The sequence below is a fragment of the Amborella trichopoda genome, chromosome 4, assembly GCF_054954075.1.
Source record: "Amborella trichopoda isolate Santa Cruz 75 chromosome 4, AtrichopodaSantaCruz75HAP2 v2.0, whole genome shotgun sequence".
In the NCBI taxonomy this organism is placed as follows: Eukaryota; Viridiplantae; Streptophyta; class Magnoliopsida; order Amborellales; family Amborellaceae; genus Amborella; species Amborella trichopoda.
Window position 1 is genome coordinate 17,903,550 of NC_142339.1, and position 13,294 is coordinate 17,916,843.

Consider the following 13,294-nt stretch of genomic DNA (forward strand, 5'->3'; position numbering starts at 1 on the left):
CAGTCACCAGCAGTCACTTCCAGGGCCTATAACTCACTCGTTCCAAGTCGGATTGCTTCCAAATTTGGTGAGCTACTCATCAAAATGAACAATTCAATATATGGTACATCCCATGACGACGCCCTGGCGGAGAGAAAAACTCAATGAAAGTCACTGATCCGTAAAGGGAGTTACAGAAAATTCAGCAGCAGCACGCCTCGTTCGAGCAGCCAGATCACGACGCTCGCATTCCCAATCGGTACGAAACCAATTGTATTATGTGCGTGAGGTCTGAGGCTATCTCTGGTCCGAACCTCACATACGATGAATGGTTGGATTTCACACATGAAGGCATCAAATATGCTTTACATTTCGACTGCTTGATGACAAGATTCCGCTAAAAAACTCAAGACAACAAAATCTTCATCTGAACATGAAATTAGGCTATGTTTGTTGCAATGTGATCGTGACGCATGTTCAGTGCTATTCAGTGATGCAGTCACTAAGAAACATCAAGGAACGAGCACACAATCAATCTAAATTTTTCACGATTCATCCAAAATTCAAGTCTCATGATCATGGCTCAAAAATATGATTCATGGCTCGAAGTTGGTATCAAAATGATCGCCATGTCGAGCCCTACAAGAAAACAATAATATTTCGATCAAACAGGCATTAGAATGACTTCGGGTCAACCACGGAAGATCACGCAAGTTCTAGAGCAGCAGCAGGGACTGTTCAGGAATTCTACATATTGTTAGGCAGGGGCAAAACAGTCCTTTTGTACCCATTTTTAGAATTTCTTTAAATTCAATTAAATTGTAATTATCTTCAATTCTAGGTAGTTTTTAGCATACACTCATGTTTTAGCCCAATTCTATAGAAACAAGCACTGCCTCATTGTAGAAAGGGGACATATTCATTCCTCTTAGATCAATCAATAAAAGTCTGATTGTTGCTTGAGTTTGTAGGTACATCTTGGAGAGAGAGAGAGAGAGGAGAGAGAAGTAAAGGGTCGAAACCTTTTAGGCAGGTAACTTTCTCTCTCCTCCCCTCTTTCTCTCTCCTCCCCTCTTTCTCTCCTCCCCTCTTTCTCTCTCCTCCCCTCTTTCTCTTTCCTCCCTTCTTTCTCATCTCTATCTCTATCTCTCTCTTCTTCTCATCTCTATCTCTTTCGCTCTCCTCCCTTCTTTCTCATCTCTCTTTTTCTCTCTCCTCCTTTCTTTTTGATCTCTATCTATATCTTTATCTCTCTCTTCTTCTCATCTCTATCTCTTTCTCTCTCCTCCCTTTTTTCTCATCTCTATCTCTCTCTCTCTCTTATTCTCATCTTTATCTCATTCTCTCCCCTCTCTCATCTCTATCTCTTTCTCTTTCTCTTATCTTTATCTCCATCCGTTCTCCTCTCTTCTGTCACAACCGATGAAGCCTAGCATCGATAGGGATTTTCTCTCTCCTCTTCTTCCATTCTCAATATCGAGTGGAGTTTTCTCTCTCCTCTTCTTTCATTCCCAGCATCGGTGGGGTTTTCTCTCTCCTCTTCTTTCATTCTCAACACCAGTAGGGTTTACTCTCTCGTCTTCTTTCATTCTCAATGTCGGGTGGAATTTCTCTCTCTTCGCTTCTGTCACAATCGGTGAAACTTAGCACCGATTGGATTTCTCTCCTCTTCTATCACAGTCGGTGAAGCCTAGTGCTGGATGGATTTCTCTCTCTTTTCTTTTGTCACAATCGGTGAAGCCTAGCATCAGTTGAATTTCTCTCTCTTCTCTTCTATCATAGTCAGCGAAGCTTTGCACGGATTGGATTTCTCTCTTCTCTTCTATTACAATTTGTGAAGCTTAACATCGGTTGGATTTCTCGCTCCTCTTTTATCACAATTGATGAAGTCTAGCACTGGTTGGATTTCTCTCTCCTCTTTTGTTGTAGTTGATGAAGCCTAGTATCGGCTCTATCTCTCTCTTGCTTCTCTTCCACCACAACTGGCACAAACCTGACGCCGGCTGGTTCTCTCCTTCTCTTCTCTTCTATCACAGTCGACTAAGCCTAGCGTCGGTTGGATTTCTCTCTTCTTCTGATAGAGTTGGTGATGCCTAGCTTCGACTTCATATTCTCTCTCCTCCTCTGTTTAACACAGTCGACGAAGTCTAACGTTGACTGTGTTTTCTCTCTCTTCTTGCCAGCACAATTGACAATGCTTAGCACAGACTGCATCTTCCTTGCCTCTCTCTTTTATCCTCTCGTCTTTCATACTCTTCTCTTCCTTTCTTCTCCCTCCTTCTTTCTGATCCCTTCTTCTCTTATTTCATCATAGCCATCATTCTGCTACTTGTTAGTTCTACTAAGAGGGATTCGCAAGACTCCTGCTCTAGCCCACTCCTCCTTCATCAAGCAAGCAGCTTCAGCCTTGCCACTCGAAGGTTTTCCCCAAGAGTACAAGCTTGAACCAGCCCCGTCACTTTGGTCGTGTCTCTGGAGCCCACAAAGCTCGTGGCAATGACCTGATGGAAGATCAAGTCCTTCATCCTCCCCAGCACAAGATGACTCCAGTTCCTGGCCCTCATCCATTGCTGCACCTAATGGAGACAGCTCTCTTAAGCAAGAAGAGCTGACCACCCATGACCTAGATCATAGTTTTGGTGTGAGGTCCATCAAAACCTCAAGGCTAAACACAATAGAGGTCTTCAAATTTTGACTAGGGAGGTGACCAAGAGAGTCAAAACGACCAATTCTGATGACCCTTTTCACCTGTATCCCTTCTACCCCCTTTAGACGATGAAGCCTGAAGAAGAGCTCCATGAGCCCTGTGTTATGGTTATTGTTGTAGAAGAAGACCCAGCCACTCAACAGCCACAGTCCCAAGACCGTCGAGAACCAGTCCAACGCGATCAGCATATAAGAGTCGAGTTCAGTCACGGCATGCTGGCCCCCTGTTGACTGACCTACCACGTATGACCCGTCAAGTTCGCATGACCTCAGGTTCCACTAACGATGACCTCCATAGAGAAACGTTCAACGTAATGATTGTAAGCGAGCCCGGCGATGCACAAGAAGAGCGCATAAACAATTTTGAGGATATGGTGCGTGCGATGATGGAAAAGATTGATCGCATCGATGCCGCACGCCAATCGACCAACCATGAGGGAAATTCCCATCACTCTGATGGTGCACCTCCACAACAGCCCCCTCCTTCTACCTCAATTTTGTCCCTCATCCCGTCTCTCAGACAGACATTGACACTAGGGTTACCCATAGCCTCAAGAATAGACAAATCCCGGGGATACAGGATGCCACGCCTTATCAAAGGTCATAACCCTCCTATATTGATCAGGTCATGTTTCCCTCAGATTATAAGAAAGGGATGTTTCCTTTATTTAACAGAACCACGTCTCCGAACTAGCATATTGCCCATTTCCAGGTAGCATGTCGAGAAACAGCAGTTGATAGGAGACTTCTTCTCCGATAGTTCGTTGAGACCCTCGATGGCCCAGCATTTCAATGGTATGCCAGACTTCCTCCAAACTTAGTGCATACATGGGAGGAGATGGAGAAATTATTCTATCAACGTTTCTATGAGGTTGAGAGAGAAAGTCAAACCATCAAACTTCTCACCCTGACTCAAGACCCCAATGAGCCCGTGGATCAGTTAATATCAAGATGGAGAAATTTTTCTTCCCGCCATCTTAATCCTATGCCTGAGAAAAAAGCAGTCCAAACTTGCATGTGGAACATGCGACCCGAGATCGCTCTACATGTCGAGGCCTCTAATCCGACCTCCATGTCAGAGTTGATCACTAAATTAGTCTGCATAGAAATTTTATCACACCACCATGGTGGGACATGATAACCATCTATAAGTTCAGCAAACAACCGGTGCAATGGTAACTCTAAGAATAACACACGAGGCAGCCAACAGAAATGGGTAATCAGTGCAGCCGTCATGATCCTTGATTCAAAGAAGGCTCCCTCTCAGACTCTGAACCTCGCTAAAGGGGTAAGCACGGCAAAGGTAACACCCCAGGCTGGCAAGCAACAACAGTCATACAATTGGGTACCCCCACCAGCCAACCTTAATCGGGGTGATTATTTCACCAGGCATAGGAACAAGATCTATCCTTCGAGAAGGAATGGGTACCTGCGCTATTTCGGTTATTATTGGAACAGAATATGATCCATCTTCCAGAAGCCAAGTTCCCTGAGCAACCTGGCTTTGACACTCAGGCGAATTATTGTGCCTACCATCGTAGGATCAATCATCCCACAGATGATTGCTACGCGCTGAAGGATATTATCGAGGCCCTGATTCAGAAGGGTTAGATAAAGCTTGAAGACTTACAGAAGGCCTTTGAGGCATCTGAGGCCTCCCATGCCCTAACCATCCAAGAGGAAGACGAAATGCATGGGATCCTTTACGCCTTCTTCATTATAATGCTTCAGGAAGGCATAATCACACTAAAGCAGGCAAGGCAACCCCGTCGTCTTGCTAAGGGGACTAAAGATCGTTGGTGCCCGTTCCATTAGATAAAAGGCCATTACTTGTTAGCATGCTCAGGTGTCCTTGATATATTCGCAAAGAAAATGCGGGAGTGTCAAGAGTTTTACAATCTCCCTATAAGTGATCCCCAAGTCATTCCTCTATCGAGGCAAGAAGGTCTCACAGAGCAAGACCTTCCTATCAATGACTTGGACTCTACCAAATTCTTGACTTCCTAGCCATGGATAGTCTACCAGGGCCGAAGCATACTCAGGTCCTTAAAGTAAGAAGCAGTCTGCCAAGCTAGAACTGTTCACCAGTCCAATGAGGCGAATCACATATCATCTCAGAAAACTAGAAAAAAAAGGGCATCAAGTGCTGCTCACCGAAGAAACAAGACCGCTCAACCCACTGTCGAGTAGGAATATCGCAGGCCCCTCCCTCTGCTGCCAACTGTACTGGACTTCATCACTGGCACGATCCTTCTTCCTTATTCATCCTGTCAAGAAGATGATCTTGTGCCATCTTCCAATTAGCATACGTCCAATGAGGGTGACGACGTTAAAATCACTCCCCAACAGTCTAAGCAAAAGAAAGACCTAAAAGACCCCCTGCACCAGTCCAACCCTGGTGATGACGTTAAAAGCTACTGAGATCGGTCTAATGAGGGGAACGACCTTAAAAGTCCCCTACCTCCTAACCCTTCTCCTCCCTCTTCTCTTATGTCTCATTCCCCCTCTTCTACGTTCCCTGCGAGTAGAACCTTGATATGTCCGGACTTCGAGGCTCTTGAAAAAGAACTTCAGGGATCAAACATAAGCAGGACGCAGCGGAAACGATTGAGAAAGACCCTGGGACAAGCAGTAGGATTCCTAATAGTTGTTGATGCCCTGGTAGCAAAAGACAAGGCAGAGCCACCTTCTTCAAAGAAGCACAAGAAGTTATAGCCAAAGAATGGCCCCCTGAGCCTGACTTCAAGAAGAGACTGAGAGAGTCAATGGGGCAAAGGTTCTATTCTCAGAAAGCTTGCCATATGGTACACGACTATGAAGAACCAACTGGCTCAGAGAAAACACTCCAGGCATCTATACAAGTACTATGTGATTCGTACGAAGACACTCTTCGTGTCACCATCACTCAACCTCAGTTTCCTCCTAACTATCCAGACAAGCTTCTTCAACCTAATGTTTTTTCCACATTTGCAGTTGACCTCTCCATCACTCGGCTCTAGAAAAATGCAGGAACCATGACCAAACTTAGAGCCCTATCGGAGACAGAAATGTCATGGTCATGGGTCTCCACGCATGAGTTGGTGAAAAGGTCTTTGAGAACAATGAGGAAGAGTTGGTGAAAAGGTCTTTGAGAACAATGAGGAAGAGTTGGTGAAAAGGTCTTTGAGAATAATGAGGAATGGGAAGAAGGTGGTCAGGCCACAACTGATGAACTCGAAGAAATAAATCTTGGAGACGAGGATGATCCAAGACCCACTTTCATTTCAACGAATATGTCTCCAGAAGCGAAAGAGGATTCCACTACTTTCTTCAGAGTAAACCGCGATGTATTTTCTTGGCATTATCATGAGATGCCCGGCTTAGACCCTCAAGTAGCTGTTCACCATCTCGCATCGATCCGACTATCAAACTCATCAAACAGAAATCGAGAAGGTTCGGGCTTGATCTCGAGATGCAGATAAACGCTGAAGCAGGCTTTATTCATGAAGTCAAATACCCGAAATGGCTAGCAAATGTTGTTACAGTAAAGAAGAAAAATGGTCAAATCAGGGTTTGCATTGACTTCTGCAATCTCAATACCTCCTGTCCCAAGGATGACTTCCCGTTGCCATTCACCGAGATGCTGATCGAGTCAACCGCTCACTGTCAAATCTTTTCCTTCATGGACGGTTACTCTGGTATAATCAGAAAAGGATGGCACCTCAAGATGAAGAAGTCACTACGTTCTTAACTCCAAAATGGGTCTTCTATTACACAATGATGCCTTTTGGATTAATGAATGCTGACACCACATACCAGAGAGCAATGACAACCATTTTCAAAGACATGATGCACAAAGAGGTGAAGTGTTATGTAGATGACTTGGTGGTAAAATCAGAAGAGAAGGGTGCTCATATGAGAGATCTTGAAACGGCGTTTCAGCGGTTGCACCTTCATCAACTAAAAATGAACTCGCTAAAATGTGCTTTTGACGTACGTTCGAGAAAATTCTTGGGGCGTCAGACATCGAGGGCTTGAAGTTGAGCCAGTCAAGATTAAGGCAATCCAAGAAATGCCATCACCAACTACAGTTCAAGAATTGTGTTCCCTCCAAGGGCAACTGACATACAGTTGCAGGTTCGTCTCGATCCTCTCAGGCCACTGTAATGAAGAGGGAAAAGAGACTGCATTATATTACCTCAGCCACAGGATGCAAGGGGCCGAGTAGAATTATCGCCCTCTTGAGAAGATGTGCTTGGCCTTGATCTTTGCAGTACAAAAACTCCGGCATTACTTGCTTGGTCATAAAGTTAAACTTATATCAAAAGTTGATCCTGTAAAGTTTCTCATGACACGCCCATGATTGTCGAGATGCCTTGCTAACATTATTGTTGATGGAGTTTGGCCATCAAAGGCCAGACCTTAGCTAACTTTCTCGTAGTACACCCCGTATTAGCAGAATCTCCTTTATCAAGCGACGTCCCTGATGAAGAACTATTTTGTGTTCACCTTGTTCACGTGTGGGAAATGTACTTCGACGGAGCCTTCCAATCAGATCGAGTTGGCGTCGGAGTATTATTCCTGACTCCGAAAGGAGGGATATTGCCACTTTCTTTCTCTATCGGTCAAGCCGGTTCTCATAATGAAGCAGAATATCAGGCCGTTATAATCGGACTGAAGATAGCCTTCGACCTTGACTTGGAGCAGCTCATGATTTATGGCGACTCTGAGTTGGTTAGCAGGCAACTCAAAGGGATATATGGTGAGAAAAGACACTCTCATGCCTTATCACGATACTGTAAAATTGTATATGGCTCAGTTTGAAGACGTATCCCTAAGTCACATTCCTAGGAGGCTAAACTCACAGGCTGACGCACTTGCGAAACTCGGCGCTACAATTCACTTGTCCTCATCGGGACCCATGCTTGTTTGGGTGGTAGAATGGAGACACATTGAACTAAGAATTGAGGTCAACGCAGATGACGAGAGAAGTATATTCTCAAAGTGCCCTCCTTATCCGTTTGACGCACTTCTGTCAGCCAAAGAAGTAATAAAAGACTGAACAAGGAATAGCACAGAGTCAAGGAGCTAAGAGTCAAAATCAAGAACCATAATTCTTTGACCCAATATGCGCAGAAATTGAGCAGGTAGAAGATTGGAGAGATCCCATCACCAGTTTCCTAAAACATGGCAGGCTCCCGGAAGATCGTGTTGAACACAACAGCATACATCGAATGTCCACCAAGTGTACCCTCCTTGAAGGAGATGCTCTCATCAGACAGTCATTTGACGACATTCTTCTTAGATGTGTGGACATCCAAGAAGCAAATAAGGTGTTAAAAGAAGTCCACTCAGGCATTTGTGGACTACACCAGTCCGATCCTAAGCTCAATGAATGAATACACAGGTTGGGATACTATTGTCCTTCCATGATCTTCGATTCCTTAAGCTAAACTAAAAAGCTCCAAGTATGCCAAATACACTCCAGCCTGGTTCAGCAGCCTTCAGAGCCCTTACACCCTACAATTGCATCATGGCCTTTCTCACAAAGGGGTATGAATATCGTGGGGCCTATTGACCCTCCTTTCGCAATGGGTCATGTTTTTATCCTAGCTGCAACAGATTATTTCTCTAAGTGGGCTAAAGCGGTCCCCCTCAAGTAGGTTCCTGGGACAGCGGTGACCTACTTTGTTCGACATCATATCATATATTGCTTCGAAGTCGCAGACCAGATTATATCGGACAACGGTCCTCAATTTAGGAGTCATCACATCGATTACTTAGTTAACCACTTTGGTTTCGAATGGAGGTATTCGACTATGTACCACTCTCGGGCGAATGGATTAGCCGAGGCTTTCAATAAGACTCTGTGCAATGTTTTAAGAAAGTCAGTATCAAAAACAAGAAAGAATTGACATGAGAAGCTTCGCGAAGCACTATGGGCTTATCATACTACTACGTGAAATGCTACTGATTCCACTCCTTATTCTCTATGGGGGGAAGCAATTTTACCTCTCAAAATACAAATCCCTTCATTGTGAGTCGCTATTCACCAAGGACTAACTGAAGATGAGAGAGTCAAGCTTCGGTATCAAGAATTGGATGCACTCGATGGAAAGAGGCTAGAGGCTCAACAGAGCCTTGAACTCAACCAAGGGAGAATGAAGATGCCTTTTGACAAGTCTATGAAGATCCGCTCATTCACCCGTGGTGATCTAGTCTTAGCTGTCAAGAGACCTATTATTATGCATGGTTTGCGTAAAGGGAAGTTTGAGCTTAAGTGGGAAGGTCCCTTTATAGTCAAGAAAGTCTCCCCCAACGGAGCCTACATACTAACACATCCTAAGGGAGAGGAAGTAATGCCCCCTATCAATGGATGATACTTAAAGAAGTACTATCCGTGATGCGGATTCAAAAGAAAGGGACTCAACGCAAAAATAAGCAAGATAGTCCAAACAAATTCTAACTCTTTTTATCACAGTAAAAATGAGGTACAATTTACAAAGAAGCCCATTATTAGGGAGGATACAAGTTTCTTGCATCTGAGGATAAGAGGACAGTTATAAACCAAAACTTGTAGTTTCGCACTTGCATCTAAGGATAAGAGTATGGTTATAGACCAAAACAAATGCCTGCCCCATGAGGAAGAAGCAAACCCACCAAAGAAAGTCTCTCCTCATGAAGAAGAAGCAAAACCACTTGGAGAGTTAGCTTTAATTCATCTAACGAGTTAGAGGATGGTTACGGGCCAGAAGACAAACCGAAGCCCTTCCAAGAGGTGAGCCTCAGTCCATCCGATGTGTATATCAAACATACAAGCCAGATATCTCATATGATGTGTACATCAAATATACGACGTAGGATTCATTAAACATATGTATGAAACATACAAAGAGGGCTGCCCTGGCAAGGAATAGGATACCCTATTCACAATGGATTACCTTCCACATAACGACATGGACCTAACTGTTGTGTTGGAGGATTTGTCTTTCAAAAGGTACCACAAGCCACACCTTACCATCATTCACCACTTTTTGCTGGCCCATGAACATTGTCGTGCATAGCTCATCACCAAACATCTCAAATCAAGCGAGTATCACTCTCCACATCATGATAAGCCACACATGCTGATGAGCATCGATTGAAGCCAGCGCCAGCTGTGTCCTCCAAGGCCCAGCCCTGATTGTGCTCTTAACTCCCTACGCTGGCTGCCTTTCTTAAGGATCAACGTCGGTTGTCTCAACGCAGGTTGCCTCAGCGCTGGCTTCACTTCTGTTATCGCCAGACCCATCGCGATAGTTCACTTCCTAAGACTCCTCATTTCCAAAGCTTAAGTTTTCTCACCTCCTTAATGGTCGCACGATTTCCAGTGGTAACCGTACACCTTCCCTGCGATGGTTCACCTCCTGCAACCATACACCTCCCATGACGGTCCACCTCCTTGACCGTTCGCCTCCCGTCGGAACTTCTCCTAACACGGCTGGAAATCCATTGAAAAACCTTCATGCCTGTGTTTTTCACCTGGACATTACCAGAACCTCACCGAAAAACTTCTGCAAACATTCCCCAAGTCCTCGGGAAACCCCTTAAAACTCTCCAGAAAACTCCAAAGACGTGCGAAAATGCTCACTACTGCACTTCCCACCTCTTCAATCCTCAAAGATCACAGCCGGAGTTCTCCCTCTTCTAAGAAAACCTCTAGTGCTAATTGAGAAACTCCTGCAACTTTTATTTTTCCGACAATTCCTTGATAATCTTAGCGAAACCTTCCCAGTAAGGCATGATGGAACACTTAATCTCTTGTCGGAATCCCTTTGCTTGTTGGAGCTTTCACCCAAAAATCCTTTGCTCATTGTTAAGAAATTTTTTGCTTAAGTTTGTTTACCCTTGGTGAAAAATGAGGGAAAATGGGATTTTACCGCCTTATATAGACCACACTACCCTCAAATGCCCCTCACAAATTGCGAATTCCAGTCGCGTCCAAGGGAAGTCAAGTGATAATGAGCCGGGGTAACTCTCATCGATCCATGCCTAACGCTGGGTGAATTTCATACAACCCTAGTGCCGGTTGACTTGACATCGGGTGAGCCTCAAAACGACCCTACAGCCGGCTAACTTAGAACCAGTTGTGTTTAAACAATATCATGGGTTGTTCACAGCACCAGCTGATTTTTTAACAACCCAACACCGGTTGTGTTTTTGAGAACTCAGTGCCAGTTGAACACTCGTAAGAAACCACTATCGCTACACCTGACAGCCTATTGTCACTTACTTTAGGCTGAAGCCTTGTGTGTCCTACCACTATCCCCAATGGAGCTGTAACCAGGCCATGTCTTCTCTTCCCCAGTAGAGTTGCACCCAAATCGCTGCACCCAAGCCATGACCTATCATCCCCAATGGAGTCAGGAGCAGGTCACTGTCCGTCATCCCTCAGTAAGAGTCACACCCATACTATAACATGCTATCCCCAATGAAGTTAGGGTCACTCTTACCTCTTCAATTCCCGATGGGTCTATTTCGCACCAAGGTATCTTATCCCTAGGAAGTCAGGTTGCCTATTCTCCATAGAGTCTCATCTTTCACCCCAGGGAGAACGCTTACTCCCCTAAGCCCTAGTAAAAAATGGATGAAAAGGGTGGAAAAAGAGCCCCAAAACAAAGAAAAAAACAAAAAAAAAAAGAATTCGGTGAAGACTGTCTCTACGGCACTGCTTCCCAACTTCAAGTGAAAATCCGCAAAGGATGCTTGGACTAATAAACATGTTGATGCAGCATTCGCCTCAATAGGCGACCTTAGCCCTCACGCAAAGAAAAATCCCTGGTATCACAATTCCAGAATAAAAAAATACGAGCTCTAAGGAAAAGATTCCTACAGTTTGAGTCCAATTGTAAAAGAACTCGAACGACAGAAGACTCGCCAAGATGGAAAGACAAGTCACATGAGGAAGAACATTATTCCCAGGAGGTCACAAACATACTCTAGAAATAAATACTCCAAATGCAAGAAACTGACAAAGCCAAGGCAGAACCTGCCAGCCAGCACACCCAGACCTTCGGGATCGGCTAACAAACCTACCCCTGACTGGACTCGGTAGATGAGACCTACAGTGGTACTCTGAACGTCGAAAGAAAACATAGTGTAGCAGCAAACTGTGTCGACCAAAAGCAAACAAACGAACCCATACCAAATGGGAACAATGCCCTTCAACATGGCACTCAATTGCCATATGGTTCTGACTATGACTGATGAGGTCCGTACAAAATTCGTAGCTCCAGAATCACCAACAGTCAGTACGAGGGTGAGGACTTTGACAATATCCCTAAAAAATGTCTCTTCTTCCCCTAAAGTCTCCACGAACGAACCCGCAAACTATGCATCCCTTCGTCTAAACATCCTAGTTACATCATTACGTGAATCTCCTCGGTGTTCAAGTGGTGTTGTGGCTAGGAAGAAAAAAATTAAAAGCCGAAGGAAATTTTTTGAATTATTATCCTTCTCACTTCTCTTGAAGCACAATATTCAGTGGGGCAAGCTGTTTGAACTTATTTTTCAGCACCTTAGTCCCTGGTAGGAAGAAGGTCAATAAAGCCTATAAAATAGGGGAAATTCTTGACAGTCTTAGAATGGCCTCAGAATTAGTTAAGATCTTCATCAGCACTACAAAAGACCATCTGCGAAGTTCATCATGATCAGACATGTCTAAGGCAGTGAACACAAAGAAACAATTTTAGCGAAATTGGTCTCTTGCACCCTGAAATGGACCCTGTAACTATAGCCATACCTTTGGTACATCAATCAGTTTTGGAACCTCTGCCATTACATCTGACATGGTTGAAAACCCCTATGGGTCAAATTTCGACTTAATCGGGCACTTTAAGACAAGTTATGGGTAAAATACCGAAAAGGGGTAGGCCGCACACTATTACCGTGTGGCCACACTCCATCAAAACACCATTAAAGGTGGTTGTTTTTATGGTCACGGTCAGTCACTTCCAGGGCTTATAACTCACTCGTTCCAAGTCAGACCACTCCGAAATTTGGTGAGCATGTTCGTCTTATCAAGACTACCAATTCGATATGTGGTACCCCCCATGATGACCCCCGAGCAAAGAGAAAAACTCAACGAAAGTCGCTAATCCATGAAGGAAGTTGCAGAAAATTCAGCAACAACACTCCTCGTTCGAGCAGCCAGATCATGATGCTCGTATACCCAATCGGCATGAACCTAATTGCATTATGTGCGAGACGTCCGAGGCTATCTCTGGTCCGAACCTCGCATACAATGAACGATTGGATTTCACCCATGAAGGTGTCAAAGCTGTTGTAAATTTTGATTGCCGGATGTCAAGATTTCGACCAAAAACTCAAGACGACAAAATCTTCATCTAAACACGAAAGCAAGCTACGTTTGTTGTAATGTGATCATGACAGCATGCTCAGTGTGATTCAGTGAAGAAGTCATGAAGAAACATCAAGGAACGAGCACACAATCGATCCGAAGTTTTCAAGATTCATCCAAAATTTAAGTCTCATGATCATGGCTCAAAAACATGATTCATGGCTCGAAATTGGTATCAAAATGTTCGCCATGTTGAGCCCTACAAGAAAACAATAATCTTTTGATCAAACG